Consider the following 26,129-nt stretch of genomic DNA (forward strand, 5'->3'; position numbering starts at 1 on the left):
TTTTTTATTTTTTTTTCTTATTTAACTCTTTTCTTTTTCACTTGCTTAAATTCATGAACAGTTTTTTAAATTCGTGAATTTTTTCAAATCCATGAACTTATTATTTAAGTCCTTGAACTTTTTTTAAATAAATGAATATTTTCAAGTTCGCATAAAATTTAAATTCAATGAACATTTTTCATTTTCTCAAACTTGTTTGTTGAATTCATGAGAATTTTTCAAATTGATATTTTTTCAAATTCATGAACATTTGTCAGATTTGTGAACTTTTTCAAATCAATGATTTTTTTTTTCAATTTTGTGTTTCTTCAAATTAGTGAACTTATTTTCCAAATTGATGCAATTTTTGCAAAAATCATGAATTGTTTTCAAATTTACGAACTTCTTTGTCAAATCAATGAACTTGTTTAAATTTTGTGAAATTGTCTGTCAAATTCGTGAACATTTTTTTTTCAAATCCACAAACATTTTCAATTTCAGGAACTTTCTTCAAATTCATGAACTTACTTTTCAATCAATCAATTTTTTTCAGATTTCAGAACTTTTTTATCAAATTTGTGAACTTTTTTCAAATCGCTGACCTTTTTAATTTTTTCGATCCTTTTTCAAAGTAATGAGTTTTTTTTAATTCAAGATTTCTTAAGAAAATCTATGAAAAATTTCATTTTTTGCGAACTAATTTATGAAATTCCAGTATTGTTTTTCAAATCAATGAAATTTTGATAAAGTTGTGAGCTTTTCTTAAATCCATGATTAGTTTTTAGTTTTAAAACAGCCAACTGGTTTTTCAGTTAACAAAATAGCAGCAGAAGAGAAAACCGAGGAAATATAGCGAGGAAACAAAAACTGATGATCACAAGCGGTAAACCGGAAGTGAAAACTGAGGTGCTTGGGCTGCAGCCCACTAAGGCAGGTGTGAGCACCAACTTATTTTCCTGGCGCATAAGGCTCCAAGGAGGAAAAGAGTTCATGAATTTTTAGGAAGTTTATGAATTTGGAAAAAAATCCAGAATATGAATAAAGTTCGTGCAATGGAAAATGTTCACCGATTTCAAAAACAAAGTTCTTGAATTCAACAAAAATGTTCGTGAATCTAAGAAAAGTTCATCGTTTGGAAAAAAAGTTAACAAATTTTACAAAAAAAGTTCCTGAATGAAATACTTTTTACACGCGAAAAAGGGAAATTTAAATATCAATCTTAAGCACCTGTTTAAATTATGATTTTAAATACTTCTTGCCTTTAAACTTGAGGCATGGATGCCTATCATGTGCATGCCCACCTGCTGGCAAAAGTTGATATCATTTCATGAATGTCCAAAAAAACAACATGTTCAATGTAGGGTGTTCGACTAGGTCATAAAGCTCTGTTTGAGAGCACATTGTTTGGTTTGCTACAAATTTAGCATTTTCAGGAATTTTCCTAGTCAAAGAAGGGCGATAATGGCCGAACGGGTTGTAACTAGCATACAGTGTTGGAAATCGTTCAAACATTGGTGCCTACCATGGGCATGCTCACTTGTTGGCAAAAGTTGGAGTGATTTTCATGCATGTCCAAAAGTAGAACATGTTCAATTGAAGGGTGTTCGAGTAGACGAGAGAAGGGTCCATATGAGAGTACGTTTTTTTCGGAATTGCCCAGTGACCCCAAAAATTTTCCATGAGATTATATGACCAATTAAAGGCACCATGCCAAATTGTTTGAGTTTTGGATAATTTTTTTTATTTTCTGGAGTTTTCTCGGTGAAAAGTTGCTGATAAAAGGCCGGGCATGACGCAACTTGTATACAGTGTTGAAAATTGTTTACCTGGCATGGATGCCTATCATGGGTATGCTCACCTGCTGGCAAAAGGTAGGATCATTAAATTTATGTCCAAAAATAGATCATGTTCAAAGTAGCGTGTCCATGAGGCTAGAAAGGTCCGTATGAGAGCATGTTTGTTTGGCATCGTCAAATATCCCTAAAAGTTTTACATGAGCGCGTATGACCTATTTAAAGGCACCATGCAAAGTTGTTTTAGCTTTGGACAGTTGTTGCATTTTCTAGAAATTTTTCGGTGAATAATGACTGATAAAATGGCTAGACGTGATGCAACTTGCATCCTGTGTTAGAATATGTTCAAATTAGGCATGGATACTACCATGGGCATACCCACCTACCGGAAAAAGTTGGAGTCATTTCATTTATGTCTAAAAATATATCATGTACACCCGCAAAAAAATATACCATGTTCAATGGAGGGTGTTTGCATAGGTGAGAAGGGGTTGTATAGAGCATATTTTTTTGAACTTTATCATATGACCCCTAATTTTTCGCATGCTCAATTCAAGGCCCCATGACAAGTTGTTTCAGTTTTTGAAAAATCATGCATTTTCTGGAGTTTTCTCGGTGAAAAGGGATGATAAATGGCTGGATGTGTCACAACGTGCAAACGGTGTCGGAAATCGTTGAAACCTGGCATAGATGTTTCATATGTCCGTGCCAGGCTGCTGTAAAAAGTTGGGGTTATTTTTTGAAAAAACCACCAGTTGAGAGAAGTGTGCCATACTAAGCCAGACGAGTGCACCCGTGAGCATGCCATTTGTTCTAATTTGAACGTTTCTATAACTTGTAGTTTCTGTCAATATAATTAACATGAAAAAAACTATGTCCTAACTATTTCTTGAAATTTATCAACAATTTTGGATGCTTTTGTTATTTGCAATTTCCGTCATTATCAATCAACATGAACTTTTTTGAAACACATTATTTTTAGTTTGTGCAAAGTGCACACATTTGCGAAAATAGGAAAAAAGAAAAAAGGAAAAAAATAAATAATAAAAAGAAAACAGAATATAATGGAGCAAAACCTGGTTTTTAAAAAGATGAAAAAACAGCCTAAAAATTCACAAAATTACATTTGCCAGATAAGAAGCCAAAAAGAAAGCAAGTGTTCAAGTTGTGTTCAAAATGTTAGTTCCTATGTTTGCACGCTCCTCATATATCTTTAAAATTGTTCAAAATGTTGTTTGAAATACATTTTGAACTAATATAACCATTTTTTTTTCATTTTCATGCTTTTAAAAAATGTTGTTCATTTTTTTATTGTTCATGTCTTTTTAAAATGAAAATTTTAAGATGTGTTCAAGTTGTTCAAAACATCGTTGGATCTTCAGAATGCCCGTGCACCTCGTTCGGAACCCCTCGTACGCGGGCCGTCTGCCTGGTTGTCTTGCAGCATTCAACGGACGTTGGCGCTAATTGGGCGTGAGATATGCATGCAGATCATGGACGTGGCAACTCCTTCGATGCATTAGACCACAGCCATGGGCAGCAAATCCGAGCCCTAGCTCAAACGCCCGCGGATGCGTCCGGGCGCGTCCGTGGGCTTCCGAACGCGTCCGCGGGCATTGACTTGGCATGCCTCTCCCTATCCACATCCGCGTATCTCATATTCGGTACCCTATATCCATACTACGTATGCACGTGATGAATTACTCTACATGATCAAACAACATACAAAGAAATCGACATGAAACGGAGATATGTGATGCACATAAACCCACTTTACATCATCCAAAAGATCGGCACAGTTCATCGCCGGACAAGTTCAAACACTAAAAAACGATAATCAAACATAAATAAAGACCTTCTTCACCACTTCCTCGTCGTCGGCCCTTTGCCCTCCCGGTCTCCGGCGCTACTGTATGCGTCCGGACTGGTGCGGGATCGTACGATTCGTCGGATGAGGAGGCGTGGTTGTCGTATTCGGAGGAGGAGGAGTCGACGCTAACGAGGCCCTTGAGACGATGGACGTCCCGGTCCTGCTGGCGCCTGAGCTTGGCCAGCCAAGCCGCCTCCGTTGCCATCTCCCTCGCCTCTCGCTCGGACTACTCGATAGCAAGTCGGAGAGCCATTGCATTCTTCTGGTGGAGCCGCTGAGCGTCCGTCTCCACCGTCGTAGGCGTCCGGCGGTACACCCACTCGAGGAGCCGCTCGTTCTCGTTGGGCTCCACCGGTAACCCATGTCGGCGGCGGACAGAGCTCTCCACAGCGCCCCACTCCCTTGCCTGCTGCCTCTCGTGGCAGGCGGCACGCGCCTCCGACTCCCGTGTGCGCCTCCGGGCCGGCATGGCGGGCACAAGTACCCACCGCTGCCCACGATGGGGAGCAGCAGCCGGTGGGTAGTGGAGATGCACATTGCGCCGGCTGCCTGTCGGAGCTGCCCATGGGCCGGCAGGGGCCGACGCCGGCGTCCGAGATGCGCCGGCGGGGAAGCTGCGGCTGCGGCGAGGCTACAGATCCGGAGCTGCCTCTGGTGTCCACCTTGGACCGCTCGAAGGCGATGCAGAGGGCAAGCTCATACTCCAGATCCACCTCGTCGTCAGAGCGGCTGCCGGAGCTCGACATTGCGCCGGATTCGATCGGAATCGATGAGGGGAAAGGAGAGGACGGAGCGAGAGAGGAGAGTGAATTGTCTAGGGTTTCAGACCGACGAGGCTTATGTTTTTTTGTGGGAATCCGTGGGGTCGGTGGTGGGCCGGGCTTGTCAAGCGGATGCGCCCGAGCGTGCCCGGCCTATCCCATATCCGCCCCATATTTGGGCTGGATATGGAGGGTGCCGGTCAGTCCAAGCGTTTGAGGCCAGTTTTAGGCGTCCGTCTGGGTCGAAAAAACGTGACCGGGCAGCCCGCCTGGGCATATGAGGCGGATTTGACAGGTCCGGTTGTAGATGCTCTTAGTTAGCAAAAACAGCCACTCATAGTTAATAGGGATTTATTGCTGACTTTGATCTGTTTTGGGGGGAGAAAATTAAAGGGCGCCGTGGTAGGCTTCTCTCCCCTATTCGATTATTCGCCCATCTACACATGCCTAGATTACGCTGCCCTCCTTTAGGCTAGCCATAGTGGGGGTAACATAAGTAGTATCATGCGCTTGGAACTCGCAAACATGCTTATGTGGCAGACAATTAAAGAAGAGAGAGATGATTATAGTAACATAGGTAGATAGCGTAACATAATAAATGTTATGCTACTATGTGTCATGCATGGAAATAAATGAGACCATCTATAATACTAATATATGATACAATGCATTATAGAGGTAGTAACATAGACTAGTAACATATGCATGTTACTAGTCTAATTACTCCTCACTATGAGCAGCCTTAGTCAACCTATGCACCTAGACGTAGGGAGTACATGTGTTTTGATCGACGGGCTCAATAAATTCGAATGGAGGGAGTGGTTAATAAATTTGCATTCTCCTAATTTTTCACAAACACTAGTCAGAGCCACACATTCTCACCTGCAAGAGGTCCGCGGTTTGATTCCTAGTTGGTGCATGCATACTTCTTTTGTGAATTTTTACGACATATAGGTTTCGATGGGCGGCGAGTGATGTACTTTATTTTAATAAAAGACCATCTTACCTCTTTTCAGGACAGACCATCTTACCCTTCATTATGAAGGGTATAAGGAAATCTACTCCATTATACGTATTGATGTGTTCAGGATGATGTACTGAAGCAAAAGCAAGACTAAAATAACGTAAAATGGGCTTACCGGTCATAATTTTGTCAGTAGGCTGGTGGACGTGTAGCAGGACGAGCTTGTCGCCACCAGTGAGGAGGTTCAAGCGTTTGTCACTGGTGGAAAAAAGGCCTTTGGTCGCGGTTCGCAACTGCCATTAGTCGCGGTTGCGCAACCGCGACCGACCGGGCGCGACTAAAGCCCCCCCCCCCTTTAGTCGCGGTTGCTTAAGAACCGCGACTAAAGGCCCGTCCACGTGGGCGCCAGGTGGCCGTCGGGGCGGAGGACCTTTAGTCGCGGTTCTTCTGGCCAACCGCGACTAAAGGCCGCCGCAGGTTTAGGGTTTTAGCCCCCCCCCCCCTAAACCTCCCCCCTTAAACCTGTTTTCTGTTTAATTTGTATTGTTTTATTTCTTTTGTGCTTTATTTTAATTTTGAAGGAGTTTCATATATTCTACGGTACTACATACATGCATATGAATGTACAATTTCAAATAAATTTGAAATTAGAACCAAAAAGAATTCAAGAGGAATATACAATATATATTCAATATCATCGGATGACCATATACAATTTTGAACAAGTTTCCATACATGATTTAATGCATATAAAGTTCTACGTCCTCGTAATAGTGTTCTCCTTTAGGATGGAGGACTTCCCTGCTGAACCATCCAGCTAGTTCCTCTTGAAGTGGTCGGAAGCGAGCTTCTGGACTAAGCATCCACCGGAGGTTATTCCTCTTAGCATTGGTATCACTCGGAACCCGCTCAGAGGTGTATCTCCGGATCATCTCACAGACATAGTATCCACATAGATTGGTCTCCGGTGGCTGAATATCCCCAGCATTCTTAGCCTTTAACATTTTGAATTCTAGCTCTTTTTTGAATTCACCGACCTTTGTATCTACGAACCGTCTCCAAACCCTACGAGGCAAAGAGAATTAAATGAACAAGAGAGTTATTAATTAGTTACTTGATATTAGGAAATGAACGAAATAGGCCGATCGATATAGAGCGCAAATGAATGAAAATAATTACTTCTGCAGCATTCTTCCCATGCCGCCCCAAAGCTTTGGATCCATATTCACAGAGTCGTGGACGAGACATTCTGAGGTGTTAACTTTAATTACTAGCAGAATCCAGTGGAACCTGCGGACACGATACATGCACAGTACGTCATGCATAACTCATCGATTAGCCGGCCACATACCATGCATGGAGTAAACAAAAGAGAATGTGCTCAAGACAGAAACACTCACTCAAAATGGTAAGGAAATAGAATATCACTTTTGAGTTCCTGCTTTGTAAGAAACTGCCACAGGTCTGCCTCCACGTCGGCGGGGTAACGCTCCAACACATGTCCATTAACGATGTGTGGGTCAATGAACCCAACATCATGGATGTTCCTTACTCTGCATTCCTTAATCTTCATTCTGCATGTATAATAGCGGACACAACAATATAGTTAGGACATATATATAGTGCAGGCAATATGAACGAGATGGGGTAGAAATTAATAAATCACTTACAGAACGTAGCAACTGATGATAGATTTATCGAGCTCGTGCAGATTGAAAAGCTGGAACAATTCACTCAGTTCAATTTGTACATAGTAATGTTTGAAGTGATGCTCATGTCTAACTTCCGCATAAATATATTCTTTGGCGTTTTTATTTTTTATGTAACCCTTGTACCATTTCAGCAGACCTTTCATTTGTGGAGGTAGATCCTTTTCCTGCGCAGGCTCGACGAGAGGCCCATTCTTGACATATGTAATTACTACCTCCTTCACTGGCGCCTCATCAAGGCCTAACAGTTCACGAAGAGTAATACCTAAGTTGGCCGCTTGTTCTCTGGCACTCGTTACAGTCAATCCCTGTGCTGCCGCAGCTTGTATGATCTCGGGGGCATCCGGACAGAAGGCTTCCACTATAAGCGGGGCAATCGATTGTTTACTTTGTTCCCCGAGCTGGGCAACTTGTTTCCCGCTTTTTTTACTTTCGGCCTTCTCCCGCTCTTTGTTCTCCTTGAACATGAGTGCCTGCCTGCGAAGTTCACGTGCATAGTCGTTAGGCAGATTCTTCGCGGCTTGGGACGGTGTGCTCAAAAATGACTTAGCCCACTTCTTTTGCTCATCAGAAAATACTGGCTTGGGCTCGGGCTCTCTTTTCTTCTTGCAGTCCGCCTTCCATTTCTCCAAATCAGCAGCCGCGGCCGCGTCGACTTCCTCGGCACTACGTTCCCAAGGCCTTGTGGGGAGAGGCTTCAGTGATGGCTCCGGTACCTTTGTGGTCTTAGGTACATAAGGGTCCGGGTTAATAATCCAGGACTGCTTCTGCTTCTTTGCCGGAGGTGGATTGGGGGGCGGCGTCTGATCACCCGCCGGACGAGGACTGGGGGGCGGCGGCTGATCACCCGCCGGACGTTGTGGACTGGGGGGCGGCGTCGGCTGACGTGACGGAGGTGTAGGTGAACCGCCACCACCACCACCACCACCACCACCACCACCACCGCCACCGCCACCACCACCACCGTAGGGGGGTGGACTTGTTGTCCTTGGCGCCTCGCCTGGAAACTTGATAAACTTCTTTTGCCATAGAATGAAATGGCGCTTGACATCTCCAAGTCTTTTCTCCCCTTCAGGTGTAGCAATGTCAATCTCCAGGTCCTCAAACCCTTGGACTATGTCCTCCACCGTGACACGAGCATAGCCATCTTGAATGGGGTTGTTGTGGTGGAGTGCTCCAGGTAAACATGGTAAAGCACTGCCGATGGCTACCTTCATGGACATGTTCCCGATAGGATAATACAGATGACATTCTTTCATCTCCTTTATATCGTCCACGGGGTAGCGAGGAGGCTCCGGTGAAGTAATTTCGACCACCAGAGGCTCCGGTGCAGTAATTTGGACCACCAGAGGCTCCGGTGCAGTAATTTCGATCGTCGGTGCATCTGCACCAGCCGGTGGGGCCTCCGTGGAAGCCACGCTGCTTCTCCGCTGCTGGCTTCCGAGATCCGCTGGATGATCTTCATGCTGCACCCGAGCTGCATCTCTTTCGGCTACTAGTACACTCATGGTTTTCTTCATCACATCAATTTCCGATGCCAACCGCGCCACAACATCTGCTTCCCGATCCATCTTTCTCTTACGGCTTCTGTAACCGTACGGGTCATCGTTCTGGGGGAACCCTATTTTCCACGGAATGTGCCCCATGCCTCGTACACGTCCTCCGTGTTCAGGATTCCCGAGGGCTTTTGTCAGCGCGTCGTTCTCTCTGTTGAACTTGATCTTCCCCTGTTGAGCATCCCTCATTGCGTTAATAAGGGCTTGGGTGGGTTTAATTAATTTGCCCCGGTAAACACACTCCCCTGTCTCCGGGTTCAGCGTTCCCCCATGCCCGTACCACCAGCTTTTGGCCCTTGGGTCCCATCCCTCCGTACCTGGACGGATTCCTCGCGCCCTCAGCTCGTTCTCCATCTTCTCCCACCTAGGCTCCCAAAGGCGATACCCTCCTGGCCCCATAACATGATTGTACTCCTTCTTAGCCGCATTTTCCTTATTTTTTTTCGATATTTGAATGAACTGCTCCGTTTTCTTTTGCTTCACAAATTCTGGCCAATCATGTTTCAGTTTCTCATATTGTCCTTTGAAATCCGGAGTCTTGTTCTGCTTGACAAAGTCATGGGCTAGATTTTGCTTGAATTTCCGGAATGCGTCGGCCATCTTATGAAGAGCGAACTGTTTGACTAGCCTCCTCCTCTCCTTGTTTTCCTCAATCTTGTTACCCTCCTCATCAAATTTGTTGTATTCCGGAGGTAGAACGAAATGTTCCATAAGCTTCTTGAAGCAATCTTTTTTTGTTCTCTTATCGACAAAAGTGAAACCATCAATTCGTGCCTTCTTTGGCTCATTCCACTCCTGGACGGTGATCGAGACGTTGTCTCTAACAATGGCTCCGCATTGGCTGACAAACTTGGTGGCGTTCTTGCGGGGCTCCAGCGGCCTGCCGGTTGCACTGTCGACAACCTCGATGGTGCATGTTTCTCCTTGTTTCATCGTCTTGGTTGCGCCACGCTTTGACGACGTACTCGATTGTTTCGACGATCCGGCCGAGGGCTAAAATAAGAAAGAGTCGCGCGCGTTAGTTCACGTGTTTAAAAATTATTCGTGTATTTCAAAAAATTGATTTTATTAGACACAAAAAATTCTTTCACGTATTTTCACGTATTTAATTTTAAAAATTCTTTCTTTTTTTCTTCTTCCTTTTTTTCTTCTTTCTTTTTTCTTCTGTTGTTTTCTTCCTTTTTCTTTTTTCTTCCTTTTTCCTTTTTTCTTCCTTTTTCTTGTTTTTCTTCTGTTTTTCTTTTGTTTTCTTCTTCCTTCTTTCTTCTTCTTCCTTTTTCCTTTTTCTTTCTTCTTCTTCTTCCTTTTTCCTTTTTCTTTCTTCTTCTTCTTCCTTTTTCTTCTTCCTTCTTCTTCTCCCACGATGGGCGGCGGGCAAGGGCAGGGCCAGCGGGCGGCGGGCAAGGGCCGGAGGACGGCAGGCAGGGCCAGCGGGCGGCGGGCGGCAGGGCGGCGGGCGGCGGGCGGCAGGGCGGCGGGCGGCGGGCGGCGGGCGGCGGGCGGCGGGCAAGGGCAGGGCACGGGCGGAGGCGGCGCTCACTGGGGACGGGGGTGGCGGCACGCAGGGCTTCGGCGTCGGCGTCGGCGTCGGGGCAGGGCTTCGGCGTCGGCGTCGGCGTCGAGGCAGGGCTTCGGCGTCGGCGTCGGCCGGGGCAGCGCTTCGGCGTCGAGAGAGAGGAGAATGGGAAGTGGCAAAACTGCTAAGTGCAGTATTTATAGACGCACCTTTAGTCGCGGTTGGAGAGGCGGACCGCGACTAAAGGTACCCTTTAGTCGCGGCCCGCCACCCCAACCGCGACTAAAGGGTACCCTTTAGTCGCGGTCCGCCTCCCCAACCGCGACTAAAGGGTTTTGGCGCCGCCTCCGTTCCCGCGCAGAAAGACCCTTTAGTCGCGGTTGGAGAGGCGGACCGCGACTAAAGGTCCCCTTTAGTCGCGGTCCGCCTCCCCAACCGCGACTAAAGGTCTGTGCTAGAACTGGCGCGGTGCGGTGGGATGTTTAGTCCCACCTCGCTAGCCGAGAGGCTTCGACAGTGGTTTATAAGCGCGGCTGCGCTCACCACTTCGAGCTCCTCTCAAATGCAGGCTTACGGGCCTATTCTGTCACTATGTGCCTGTGGGCCTACTCGGCCTTCTGCGGGCCTGAATCCTGGCCCTTTAATGGGTTTCTAGTCGTATTCAGGCCGTGGTGGCCCAGTAGGTGGCATATTTTCTTTTTTTCTTCCTTTTTTCCTTTTTCCTTTTTTCTTCTGTTTTTTCTTCTGTTTTTTTCTTCTGTTTTTTTATGTTTTCTTCTGTTTGTTTTTTCTTCTGTTTTTCCTTTTTTCTTCTGTTTTTTTCTTCTGTTTTTTTCTTCTTTCTTCTTCTTCCTTTTTCCTTTTAAAATCAGAAAAATAAAACTAATTCATTTTAAAATCTTAAAAATACAATTATATATCAAAAAAATCAGAAAAATAAAACTAATTCATTTTAAAACCCCTTGAAGGTTTGACAAAAGGTTTGATATCCTTTTTTCCTTTTTCCTTTTTTCTTCTGTTTTTTTCTTCTGTTTTTTTATGTTTTTCTTCTGTTTGTTTTTTTCTTCTGTTTTTCCTTTTTTCTTCTGTTTTTTTCTTCTGTTTTTTTCTTCCTTTTTCCTTCTTTCTTCTTCTTCCTTTTTCCTTTTAAAATCAGAAAAATAAAACTAATTCATTTTAAAATCTTAAAAATATAATTATATATCAAAAAAATCAGAAAAATAAAACTAATTCATTTTAAAACCCCTTGAAGGTTTGACAAAAGGTTTGATATCCTTTTTTCCTTTTTCCTTTTTTCTTCTGTTTTTTTCTTCTGTTTTTTTATGTTTTTCTTCTGTTTGTTTTTTTCTTCTGTTTTTCCTTTTTTCTTCTGTTTTTTTCTTCTGTTTTTTTCTTCCTTTTTCCTTCTTTCTTCTTCTTCCTTTTTCCTTTTAAAATCAGAAAAATAAAACTAATTCATTTTAAAATCTTAAAAATACAATTATATATCAAAAAAATCAGGAAAAAAAACTAATTCATTTTAAAACCCCTTGAAGGTTTGACAAAAGGTTTGATACAATAAATTATTACACATCATTTCTTCCCTTGTGTCCCTGCTTGCTTACGATTGTGCCGTATCCATGGAGCATCCTCATCATTTAACTTAATGCTTGGGTCGGTGTTCACTTTGAAGGGCGGAATTTCAGCAAACATATTATAATCTTCTGACATGTCTGTCTTGTCCTCCACTCCCACGATGTTTCTTTTCCCTGAAAGAACAATGTGGCGCTTTGGATCATCGCATGATGCACTGATCGTTTTCTTATCTTTCCGTTTCCTCGGTTTGCTACTCATGTCCTTCACATAGAAAACCTGAGCGACATCTTTCGCTAGGACGAATGGTTCGTCAAGGTAACCAAGATTGTTGAAATCCACCATTGTCATTCCGTATTGCTGGTCCACCTTTACCCCACCTCCTGTTAGCTTGAACCATTTGCACCGGAACAAAGGGACCTTAAAGGAGGGTCCATAGTCAAGTTCCCATATCTCCTCTATGTAACCATAATATGTGACCTTTTGCCCATTCTCGGTTGCTGCATCAAAGCGGACACCACTGTTTTGGTTGGTGCTCTTTTTATCTTGGGCGATCGTGTAAAATGTATTCCCATTTATCTCGTACCCTTGGAAAGTCGTTATAGTCGAAGATGGTGTCTTGGCCAACATGTACAGCTGATCTACAACATCATTGTCATTAATTAAATGTTTTCTCAACCAACTGCCGAAAGTCTCCATGTGGGCCTTCCTAATCCAGGATTCAGGCTTCCCCGGGTTGTCCGAGCGTAAAATATTCTTGTGTTTCTCAAAGTACGGAGCCACCAAGCTGGAATTGGTCAGTACAGTGTGGTGTGCTTCAGTCAGAGAATGGCCGTCCATACATATCGTTGATTTCCTTCCGATCGTGCCTTTTCCACTTAGTCTCCCCTCGTGCCGCGATCGAGGAAGACCAATCGGCTTAAGGTCAGGAACAAAGTCAACACAAAACTCAATTACCTCCTCATTTCCATAGCCCTTGGCGATGCTTCCTTCTGGCCTAGCACGGTTACGAACATATTTCTTTAATACTCCCATGAACCTCTCGAAGGGGAACATATTGTGTAGAAATACAGGACCGAGAACGAAAATCTCTTCGACTAGGTGAACCAGGAGGTGCGTCATAATATTGAAGAAGGATGGCGGGAACACCAACTCGAAACTGACAAGACATTGGATCACATCGTTCTGTAACCGTGGTAGAACTTCTGGATTGATTACCTTCTGAGAGATTGCATTGAGGAATGCACATAGCTTCACAATGGCTACTCGAACATTTTCCGGCAGGAGCCCCCTCAAAGCAATCGGAAGCAATTGCGTCATAATCACGTGGCAGTCGTGAGACTTCAGGTTTTGGAACTTTTTCTCCGCCATGTTTATTATTCCCTTTATATTGGACGAGAATCCAGACGGGACCTTCATACTGCTCAGGCATTCAAAAAAGATGACCTTCTCTTCTTTGGTCAGAGCGTAGCTGGCACGACCTTGAAACCATTCCGGATGCCGGTCATCAGGGTCTTTCAAACGTTGCTGGTCCTGCCGTGCTTCCTTTGTATCATTTGTCTTCCCATACACGCCCAAGAAGCTTAGGAGGTTCACGCAAATATTCTTCGTAACGTGCATCACGTCGATTGCAGAGCGGACATCTAGGACTTTCCAATATTCTAGCTCCCAGAATATAGATTTCTTCTTCCACATGGCTGCGTGCCCGTCAGCTCCCTTCGGAACTGATTGTCCGCCAGGACCCTTTCCAAAGATGACTTTCAAATCCTTGACCATATCAAATACCTCAGCACCAGTGCGTTCCGCAGGCTTCGGCCGGTGATCTGCCTTGCCGTTGTAATGCTTGCCTTTCTTTCTTACTGGATGAATTTTCGGAAGAAATCGACGATGCCCAAGGTACACGTTCTTCTTACAATTTGGCAAATGTACACTTTCAGTCTCATGTAAGCAGTGTGTGCATGCATTGTATCCCTTATTTGACAGTCCCGAAAGGTTACTAAGAGCAGGCCAATCGTTGATGGTTACGAAAAGCAACGCTCGTAGGTCAAATTCCTCTTGTTTGTGCTCATCCCACACACGGACACCACCCCACAGCTGTAAAAGTTCATCAACTAATGGCCTTAGGTACACATCGATGTCGTTGCCGGGTTGCTTCGGACCTTCGATGAGCACTGGCATCATAATGAACTTCCGCTTCATGCACAACCAAGGAGGAAGGTTGTAGATGCATAGAGTCACGGGCCAGGTGCTATGGCTGGAGCTCTGCTCGCCAAAAGGATTCATGCCATCCGTACTTAGAGCAAATCTTATGTTCCTTGCGTCAGCTGCAAAATCTTTGAACCATCTGTCGATCTTTCCCCATTGCGTTCCATCTGCGGTGTGTCTCAACTCCCCGTCCGACTTACGGTCCTCTTTGTGCCATCGCAACAACTTGGCATGCTCTTTGTTCCTGAACAGACGTTTCAACCGTGGTATTATAGGAGCATACCACATCACCTTGGCGGGAACCCTCTTCCTGGGTTTCTGGCCCTCAACATCGTCACCAGGGTCATCGCCTCTGATCTTATAACGCAATGCAGTGCATACCGGGCATTCATTCAAATTCTCGTATTCACCGCGGTAGAGGATGCAGTCGTTGATGCATGCATGTATCTTCAGAACCTCTAAACCTAGAGGGCAGACAACCTTCTTTGCTTCGTACGTACTGGCGGGCAACTCGTTATCCTTTGGAAACATATTCTTCAACATTTTCAGCAAGTTTTCAAATGCCGAGTCAGCTACACCTGCCTTTGCCTTCTATTTCAGCAAATCCAGTGTGCAGCCCAGCTTTTTCAGACCATCATCGCATCCGGGGTACATCGCCTTTCTGTGATCCTCTAACATGCGATCCAAATTCTCCCTCTCCTTTTCAGTTTCGCAGCGTCTCCGTGCATCAGCAATGGTCCGACCAAGATCATCAACGGGATCATCACGTGCCTCTTCTTCACCTTCCCCTTCACCTTCAGCATCCTCCATGAAAGTATCACCGAAATGAGCAAGATAGCTTTCATCGATGAAATCATCCCCTTCTTCATCTTCTTCCATTATAACCCCTCTTTCTCCATGCTTGGTCCAACAATTATAGCTTGGCATGAAACCGTGCCGAAGCAGATGCATGTGAACATCTCTTGAGGAAGAGTAACCCTTCTGATTCTTACAGATAACACATGGACAGATAACAAAACCCCCCTGCTTGTTCGCATTAGCCACTACGAGGAAATCTTTCAAACCCGTAGTGAACTCGCCGGAGAGTCGGTTACCGTACATCCATTGCCGATTCATCTGCATTATTATAATATAAAATATATAATTAACCATCATGCATTTGTTAAACTAACTAGCTACAAACAATATAAATTAAACAATGAACTGCACACATGCATATTTTATCAATGACACACATGCATGAAAGGTTCAAGTTGCTAACCGCGATCGAGGAGGAAAAAATAAATGAGGAACCTCAAGTGTGGCTCCAACACTTCATATCATGTTTGTTTCACCCTCTTAGGGCATTTCATCAAACACCTTGTGTGCATAAGAGGAACCAAAAGCAAACCTACACCCCCTTGTGAAGCTTGTGAAGAGAAGTGGCACCAAATGGCTAAGTGAGCGTGCTGAACTGGTATATATAGGGGAGGAGCTTTAGTCGCGGTTGGCCTGGCCAACCGCGACTAAAGGCCTTTGCGCACCTTTAGTCGCGGTTGGCCTGGCCAACCGCGACTAAAGCCCCTCACGTGCACCAGCTGGCCACCGAGCGCCCTGGGCCCAGGCCTTTGGTCGCGGTTCGTCTGCCGAACCGCGACTAAAGACTTCATTAGTCGCGGTTCCTACAGTTTCGCGACTAATGGGGCTGGACGGAAGCCTCTTTTTCTACCAGTGTGTTTTCTGTTCTCAAGTGCAATTTCAAGCTTACAGGACGCAACTGACACACCTTGTATAGTTTTTAGACTGTCATATGCAATTTTTTTCTGAGCAAAGGAAGCTTCACGAAGGAGCCAAAGTTTTCTTTTGGCAATAAAAACACCTCTATATTTGGCGCACGGGTCGCTAGTTTTTCTTTTCTTTCTTTCTTTTTTTATTGTTTTTTCTTCTTCTTTTATGTTCCTTCATCTGTTTTATTTTTTGTTTTTTCTATTCTGCTTTGTTTTATTTTTCATTTTTTTCTTGTTTTTCCAGTTTGCCAAACACTTTTAAATTTGTGAATATTATGAAAATCATGCACATTTTCTGAAATGATGAGCATATTTTCGAAATTGTGAACCTTTTTTTACAAACTTGTGAACATTGTGAACAGATTTTCAAAATCATGATCATTTTTTACAAATTCATGAACATTGTTTGAATCATGAACACTTTTTTTCTGAATTTTTCAATTTTTCTAAATTATGAGCGTTGTTTGACTCATGAATATTTTATAAATTTATTAACAATTTTTAGAAATTGTGAGTTTTTTTTACAAATTTTGTGCAGATTCTCTTGAATTGTGAATATTTTTTTAATTCATGAACATTTTTTGGAATCATGAACATTTGTTTAATTCATAAACAATTTTGAAATTCATGAATGTTTTCATAAATTCTTTATCCTTCTATGAACCCATGAACATTTTTTAAATTTCCGAATGATTTTTTGAAATCATGAACATTTTTTGAATTCATGCATATTAATTTTCAAAATTCGATTTTCTTATGTTTATAACTTTCTGATATCCTGAATTTTTGAAAAAATAGGGAAAAACGAAAGGAAAAAATAGGAAGGGTGCGCGCGGGTCGGTGAATAGGAGGTCCCCGCTGCTAGGATAAATATGGCCCAAGTCAACCATTGGGTCGGCTTTGGCCCAGCACGATCTATGAAGAAACTCTTCCTAGCTGGTTACGACTTATATCTGCGTAGTGGTTACGACTTGCAAACCCTTGAGTGAGGGCGTGAGTTTGATCCCCCTGCCAGCATATTTATTGGACAACGTTAACGATCAGATGTGTGGTGAGAGTCAAACCCGCCCACACGCCCTATAACATAGATCGTGGGGATAGCTGGTTAAAAGGGATAGCTGGTTAAAAGGCAAACCCACAATAAATGAATGGACGAGGTGTCCGGACACAGGGTTACTTATTTGGGTATCCGGGCGATTGCAGCTTAGGCCAGCGTCCTCGGTCAATTCCGGATGCGTCTCTTGCGATCCGAAGAACAATTTATACATCTCCATGGGAGTCAAACCCATGAAGTGTTGAAGAGCTCGTGGCCCCTCCGGATTAAATTCCCACAGGCGGAGGGGGCGACGTTTGCAGGGCAGTAGGCGCCGGATCAACATGACCTGCACCACTGCGACCAGATTGATCTCCCTTTCTTGGAGGCCTCGAATCCGGTCCTGCAACAGGGGGACGTCTTTGGGCGGCCCCCAGTCACGCCCCTTGTTGACCCATGACGTCAGCTGCTGTGAAGGGCCAGAACGAAAGACGGGCGGCGGCTTTTGCCTACTGCCCCGGGGAGCGGTGATATAAAACCACTCCTGTTGCCACAAGCCGAGCTCCTCTTGGAAAGAGCCCTTGGGCCATGGAGCTTCGGCCCTCTTGCTTATAACCGCCCCGTCGCACTCTGCCTGACGCCCCTCGATCATCTTCGGCTCCACGTTGAAGGTTTTGAGCCATAAGCCGAAGTGAGGGGTAGTGCGGAGGAAGGCTTCACAGACGACAATGAATGAAGAGATATGGAGAATGGACTCCGGAGCCAGGTCGTGGAATTCCAGCCCATAGTAAAACATGAGCCCCCTCATGAAGGGATCCGTCGGGAAGCCTAAACCCCGACGGAAGTGAGACGTGAACACGACGATCTCGCCAGGCTCGGAAGTTGGGATAACTTGCCCTCGGGCAGGCAGCCTATGCGAAATCTCGTAGGTTAAATACCTGGCATCTCTCAGCTTTAGCACGTCCTCCTCCGTGACGGAGGAGGGCATCCACCGGCCTCATAGATCAGGACCGGACATTGTCGAGGATCAAAGGTACCTGAATTCGGAGCCCTGGGTGTTGGAACTCAGGGAGAGGGGCAGATTCGATAGAGGATTGAATAAAAAGAACGGGCCTTGGTCTCATTATAAAGAGGAAGAATACCAAGAGCCGTCCCCGTGACCGTTTGGAACCCGCCTTCGATGGAGGGGGCGTGGCAACGGGCGCGGTTGGGTTACCCACGCCCGTATTGATGTGAATCCCGGAATAAGGGGAACACGATCTCTGCTTCGACAAGACGTGTCAAGGAAACCGCCTCGCTAAACGCGCTGAGGTGGAACAATAAAAACAATTCGAGTAAAGGCTTGGAAGTGGTGTGACATTACGCCGCAGAATACGTCAGCAGATTGATCTTGTGTAATATTATTCTCTCTACGGTGGTATGTGGAATTTATTTTTGCAGAGCCGGACACTATCCTGGTGTTCACAATCTTCTATAAATTATTCGGAGGAGGAACCCGCCTTACAATGCCGAAGACAATATGCGCGCCGGACTCGTCGTCATTGAAGCCTAGTTCAGGGGCTACTGAGGGAGTCCCGGACTAGGGGGTGTCCGGATAGCCGAACTACCATCATCGGTCGGACTCCAAGACTATGAAGATACAAGATTGAAGACTTCGTCCCGTGTCCGGATGGGACTTTCCTTGGCGTGGAAGGCAAGCTTGGCGATACGGATATGTAGATCTCCTACCATTGTAACCGACTCTGTGTAACCCTAGCCCTCTCCGGTGTCTATATAAACCGGATGGCTTTAGTCCATAGGACGAACAACAATCATACCATAGGCTAGCTTCTAGGGTTTAGCCTCCTTGATCTCGTGGTAGATCTACTCTTGTAACCCACATCATTAATATTAATCAAGCAGGACGTAGGGTTTTACCTCCATCAAGAGGGCCCGAACCTGGGTAAAAACATCGTGTCCCTCGTCTCCTATTACCATCCGCCTAGACGCACAGTTCGGGACCCCCTAACGGAGATCCGCCGGTTTTGACACCGACAGCCGCCGTTAGGCCAGCGACACCGCTCTTCTTTGGCCGCCGCCGCCGCTACCCTTGTAACCGCCGCCGCCCGTCCTTCTCCTTCGTCTACGTCTAGCACCAGCCCATCGCCAGCGTCGCCGTCATCTAACTTCTTCTACTCCGACAACCGCAGGTGACATCGGCCCCGCGCCGATTGGCGCCGCAACCGTGGTCGAGTCTTTCTCTGCTGGCCACTCCGACTTCTCCGACATGGCCTACAGCTCATGCAGGTCCCATTCTATGTACGCATGGCTCGTGCTGGCAACGCCGAAGCGTGCTTTCGTCCACGACGTGTCCCCGGGACTGGCAAGCATGGTTCGGCGCTTCGTCAATTTCGTCTTCGTCTTTCTACGCATGCTCGGTGCTGGCAACACCGACGCGTGCCTTCATCTAGGATGTGTCCCCGGGTTTGGCACACCCGGCGCGACGCCTCATCAACATCGTCTTTTTCCTAGCACACCACTACTTCGACACCCTGCGCTCATGACTAACTCAATGCCTCCTTGCCCACCGTGGCTCCATGGCAACTCCCTCGACTCTGGCCACCCCGACTCGACATCGACGATGGCGTTCTTCGCACGGCTACCTCGACCACGGCTCCATCAGACACGCTCGCAGCTACATCGACAAACGGCACAAAGGGCTACTGCCTTGCTTGAGCTACATTTGTTCTGGTTTGTCTTGTACAACAAATACATCAATGTACTTATATATATATATATATATATATATATATATATATATATATATATATATATATATATATGCCCACAAGGCTCAAGCAATACAACAAACTAATCTGCTACTCCTCCTTCCTCACTTGGCCCATGCGTTACTCCTCTATTGTGTCTGCAACCTCCACTTTTTGAGCCCGTGATTGTTGTAACTGGTCAGCTAAACGAGGCAGTCCATCTTCAGTCTTCACCACCTCATTGTAGAAGCCTAACAGCATTTGGCCACACCACATCTTTCATAACAATACGTATAAATCATTTGCATGACTCCGTCACGTACTACGACTTCTTCTGTTCCTAAATATAAGTCTCTTTAGAGAATCCAATATGGACTACATATGAAGCAAAATGAGTGAATTTATACTCTAAACTATGTCTATATATATCTGTGCATAGTTCATATTAAAATCTCTAGAAAGACTTATACTACCTCTCTCTCAGTTTACAGGGCTTGCGCGTACCCCTAGGTGGTCAATTTGACCAACCTAATACAAGTCATATATTACAAAAAGTATACCAATATAAACTTCAGATGTTCTATTTTCAAAAGATATAATTTTTGTGTTATATAGTTTATATTAAGGTGATCAAATTGGCAACTTAGGTATACGCGTAGGACTAGTAAACTGAAACGGAGGTAGTATTTACTAATAGAGGGAGTAGTATTTAATTATGGACCATACAGTACAATGCAATAGATGTAAAGTCCATGCACACACCACTGGAGATAGACTGAGTCTGGAGGAGAGAGGTTGACTGCTTGAGGTCCTGCCCGTCGCCTTCTGGTCCTTGCATAGCCGGTCGGCAGCATTCACACCTCACAGCGCGCGGAGCTGCGACGCAACCTTTTGAAACAGGCATTTACCCTGCTTTACGATAAAGCAACAAACCCAATACAAAGTACACGGTCAAACCATACAAGATGATGAGCTAGCCCTCATACAAGCACATTTTAAGATGCTCGGATCACGTCAAACACAAGCGACTACGCTACCGAAGGAGAATACAGTAAAGTTTGAGAACAATGCTGCACTACACACCCTACGGCACCTAAGTACCTCGACAGCGCCCTCTGGAAGGAAAACGGCGCAAAGCGCCGTAGCTGCCTAGCCACACCGGAATAGGGTCCTCGCCCGGAACTCTGGAGCAAAGAGGAGATCCACAATGATGTCTTCAGAAGAGAGCTGCACCCGCGAGTGTCGTCATCACCGGCGCAAAAGCACAGAGCTTTCGCTCAGCATCTCACCACTACTAGGAAAAACCCTAGCAGTAGCGAGGGTTTTTCGTCTAGCAGTAGCACATAGGAGATCCATAAGGATTTCTTCAATAAGAGAGTGGTGCCAGCGAGTGTCGTCATCGTCGGTGCAAAAGCACAGAGCTTACGCTCGGCACCTTAGCCATGACACCACGAGGCCCTCAGGGCAACACGACATGCTCAGATCCCCCATATCTAGATCTGGGCGACGCCACCATACGATACCCCTCTCATCGTTTACATGACCAAGAGGGTAGCCACCACCGCCAGTATGATGCCCGCCGAAGTGCCGTCCATCAGTCGGTGATTGTCTTTCATTTTTCTGTCCTCATTTTGGATCTTTCCGATCTACGCTTATCTTCATCGGCGGCGGTTAGTATTTTGATGTGTTGATCCTTTCCGGCCATAGAACGGTAACTTCCCGAATGTCTATTACAACATGGTTTGTCCAACTATCAGGAACGGGGGTGGGGGTGGAGGGAAGTGACGACAACGACACGCCTTCTGCTCACTCCAATGCTTGGAGTCGGTGCTAGATGGTCTACTAACATGGATGTAATTTTTGTTACTTCTCGTGTTCTTGGTACTCAGATGATTTGTTATGAACGATCAAACATTTTCGCCTACAAAAAACACACAATCACATGCATGCAATGTTCAGTTTTACAGTGCACATCAATGCAACGCATGAAAAGGCTTGGTTAATTTATCTCACTAACAATGTGCCGGCATAGTATCTCTTAGGTGCTCATAGGTTAGGATGTGTATGTGCCCGTTCATAGGGGTGAGTGTATGGGCATGTATGTGGGCGGTTGTATTGTGTTTAAAAAAACTTTGCTCATATTAGGTGGTGAATTTGGTTGGTTAATGGAAGAGAATATTTTCCCAGTCTTTGCCTATGAAATAGCGGTCCTTATATATCTCTTCCTGTAAAATAAACTTTTATCATATTTATTATGTTCTTTTTTTATTAGTCAACTGCCTGTATTTTCAATAAGTTAAACTGGACATATTTATTTCATGCTATATCGGTATCCTGGCCTAAGCATATGCAAGCTATAAATAGGAGTACTGCCGCCACATGTGATTGACAAGACTCACCTCCAAGCCCCTTCTTGCATGCCCACACGTACGCACACCAATTAACCTCACCCATGACCACTTTGGCTTCCATCTGTTTCTTCCAAAATAGAAATACGCGTACATCTGTTGACCCCATGACTAGCTTGGCTATCATCTACGTGTGTGTGGCGTCATAGCTGGCTAACCCGCAAAATTGTAAGAGAAAATTGTAGTATGTCCATGCTGAAATTCTTTTCTAGTGTTCTAGGACTGGGATGCATTCAGAATTGGAATTTAAGTAGGATCGAGCACAGTAGAGGAAAGGCAGTGGAGGACCTGCAAGGTGGACAGGGTAGTCCACAGCCCATTGTGGGAATTTGGATCGGGCTATATACGCCTCAAATAGCCCAGTTGTGTTGATCGCTAACTACCCTCAGATAAACACAAATTCTTTGGTAGATACCCCTACTCAAATTCTTTGGTAGATAGCTAGAAAATCGTAAAATTAGCTACTAGCCTCTGCACTGTATTGGGTTTCTGTTGCTAGGTTTGGCCTGCTGATGTACTATAGTCCCTCCGTCCCCGAATAAGGCTGATGTACTATACTCCCTCCGTCCGTGAATAAGTATGCATCTAGCTTTTTTCCCAAGTGGAAGTTTTAAAACCTTGACGAACTTTATAAGTATATATCTAGCAGCATTTATGGCATGAAAGTAGTATCACAAGATTTGTTTTGAAATGTACTTTCATAATAAACCAATTTGATGTCATATATGCTACTGCTATTTTCTAGGTCAAAATTTGAAAACTTTGACTTATAACAAAACATAGAAGTACCCTTATTCACGGACGGAGGGAGCAGATATGATAGGCTGGGGTTATATGTGGCTTTATGTTGCATTATAGACGGTTGACACCGTGACATGGGGGCTGAGATTAGCGAGAGAAGTGCGTAATTAGTCATCTCATAATCGCTATTTAACGAAAAAACAGTTCATTAGGGTGGTATCCCCCCCCCCCCCCCCCCCCCCCCCCCCCCGCGGATTTCTACCTGCTTGCCAAAGGGAACACTATATATTATACCTCCCCTGCAATTTTTTGTCGCACAATGTTTTATAGACCAGGGCCACAAGGGGACAATTCTGTTTACATATCCATCCATAATTGCAGTACAAGGTGTTGAGAGCTACTCCCTCTTGTTTCTAAATATAAGCCTTTTTAGAGATTTCAATATGAAGTACATACAGATGTATATAGATTCACTCATTTTGCTCCGTATGTTGTCCATGTTGAAATCTCTAATAGGGCTTATATTTAGGACTGGAGGGGGTAGATATTGTTAGACTAATATGGGAGGAAGGTCGTCAACAAAATCATATGAGCCAGTAGGAGTTGGTCGTGAGGAGGCAAAGGGAAACGAGTTTTTTTTCCAAAACGACATGGCGAGAATTATTATGCAGTGTGTTGTGAGAATCATGCAACAGTATCCATTGTGGTGAGAATAGTAACCGAGAAAAATACAAGCACTGGAACGAGGGGACAGTTTGTGTCGCATGGTGGATGCGGTGTTAGGATAGCGAAGGCTACCGAAAACGCAAAGAAATGAATAGGATGGATGGGTGATGTATAGTGCTAAGTATGGGAAGGAATAGACCACGCCTGGGCCTTTCCATTTTGTCTTAATTGTATAGACAAGTATGTGCAATTCTGTCTAATCTTAACCATATATGGGAGATCACAATATATTCAATTCTCCTCGGTTTAGGGGATTAGGAGTATATCACAATCCTGTGATATATTAGTCTGACAGATATGAATAAAGATAATCTAGGATGGATATTAGGTAATGATTCATGTTCAGTACATTTATTATCTGACAGCCACCTACTTTACTTGTTCTGGCCAGCAGCTGATGCTCTTACCAGTGTGTTGATAGCAGGTTTATATTGAATGATTCATGTTGCACTTCATATTGAATTCATGTTCATCCAACTCATACAAAAGACCAAACTACGGGAGAGGGTTGGACACTATACTCCAAAACTCCCCCTCACGTCTATGCTGCTCTGAATTATATGATGTGGGCCGCAAAGTTGAACTGATAGATTTAGGACCTCCTCCTCACGTCTAGGCTTTTTTAGTCTTTCTACGTGGGATCGATGAAGGATGCATAATCATATTTTAATCTTGCATTGCAGTGTCTTGAACTCAAGACCTTTGGGCTCGGATACCATATTGAATTCATGCACCAGCCAACTCACTCAAAAGTACAAACGTGGGAGAGGGACGTACATTATACTCCAACATTCCACTACATGGCTCCATCATCCTTTGTTTTCTTGTGCGTTGGTTCCGGCTTTCATGCTGATCGGCAATAAAACTGAAATAGTTTGAACCTGTATATAAACAGTTCTCATGTGTAGTAGTACATCTGCTTGGTATGCTAGCTGGCACAACTGCTTCTCTGTATATTGACTCTGATAGAGGTACAATATATGTAGTTGTACAACAGTGAAGTGTGTGTTTGTGAGAGAGAGAGATACCTAACTAAATGGATGGATGGAAAAAGAGAGATACCTAACTAAATGGATAGTTGGAGAGGGACAAACAACAGGTGCCTCAGTCATCCCTAGAGTCCGCTCACGCCTCCCTCACGGTCTTGGACCCCTCATGCGCGTAGCGGAACGGCGGCCGCATCGACATTGCGGGGAGGTGGCAATGTCACGCCCCTATCGCGTCCTAAGCACGTATGGGGGAAGGGGGGAGACTCCCCACATGAATATTTATCACCTAGCCAAATCATGAATTGAGACCATACGTACTTTACGTTAACAAATTGAAGAAAAGAGAAAAGAAAACAACAAGATGCACCACTAAACACATAGGAAGTGTGCAGTGGAAACGAAATTGGCCGGCCGCAGTGTATTTGTTATCCAATGCTATTTACATGAATTTTGTCACAGCACACGACCAAGCTACCGCCAATTCAGAGGTAGCCTAGAATTAATTTAATAATCATCACACATATATAAGAGAGAAATCAACATAAGATGCAAACAAATCAAAGTTACGTGTTCAAGTCCATATGTAGTCTACTTCAAAATTACTCATTGATGATGGATGACACGTTCTATTTCTTCTGAAATTAGAATGCTATATTATGATGGAAAAGGAAAAAACTGTAATAGCATTTTTTTCAGGGTCATCATTTCATAAGGCATAACCTAAACTTTAAAATAATTAAAGATATTGCCCCCGCAGTGGTGCGGGCCGCTGTGCTAGTTATTACTAAAAAAAGGTATAAGATTCTAAAAAGTAAAAACCAAACAATTGCTTGAGAAAAAAGGGTTTCCCCCACTTTATATTATAAAGCAACAACCACTTACATCCAAAGCATCGATACAAACGCACACCACACATACCCAAGGCGAGATAGAAGAAAGCCGGGCAACGAAACACACCCTCAACGACAACCAAGCACCTACAAGATGTGCAAAAAAGGGACCGCTTAGCGCCGATGGAGACCACCAAGAGCAATCGTCCAGGAGGGTGTGTGACGAACCACACCGGACCGAGGGCTCCAAGACGATGCCTCCAAGAAGGGTACGACCACGGAATGTCGCCACCGTCCGATCCGAAGATCAAGTTTTCACCCGGAGCAAGATGAAGGCGAGGGAACACCACGACGGAGCCTACAAGGAGGAACATGACATCCACGAATGCCTCCACAATCGGCCAGTGTACGAACTGGACTGGTGATGAACCCCGGTGCTTCAATCCCTTCATCGCATCCCCGATCCGCCAACCACTCGCATCCATGCCGCCAAAGCAGCCATGACTACGCCCCCGCAACCGAGACGCGCAGTCCGCCCATGACATACGTGCCTCCCACCGCCAGGACCGCCACCCTGGTTCCAGACCACCGCGACAGCCACCAAAGAGCACAACTTTGACCAGATCTACGCCCCTAGCCGATTCAGAAGCCACCGGCAGACACATCGCCACGAGAGGAACCACGACCATATGCCGGTCCGGGGAAAGGGGGAGGTCACGGAGCATCCCAAGGCCAAGATCGGCGACGGGGCACATGGAAGCGCCCCCGTCCACCAGCCAGCCCCCCCTCCCCGCTTCCCCCCCCCCCCCCCCCGAAACCACGGTTGCCCCCGAAGACATAGGGCCAGACTAGTCGGAGTGCACCGGCATCCACTGCACGCCGAAGAAGGGGAAGGGGAACCAGATCGACCACTGTCGCGCCCAAGGGAAGGCAGCAGGTGGGTCTTCCTGTGTCAATTTCCACC

At 45.1% G+C, this 26,129-nt stretch overlaps 1 pseudogene; it reads right to left on the minus strand.

Annotated features, from left to right (window-relative positions):
• LOC123094095 (U-box domain-containing protein 33-like) overlaps positions 1–26,129 on the minus strand; it is a 35,493-nt pseudogene that overhangs the window by 8,489 nt on the left and 875 nt on the right.

Source organism: Triticum aestivum, chromosome 4B (assembly GCF_018294505.1).
Source record: "Triticum aestivum cultivar Chinese Spring chromosome 4B, IWGSC CS RefSeq v2.1, whole genome shotgun sequence".
Lineage (NCBI taxonomy): Eukaryota > Viridiplantae > Streptophyta > Magnoliopsida > Poales > Poaceae > Triticum > Triticum aestivum.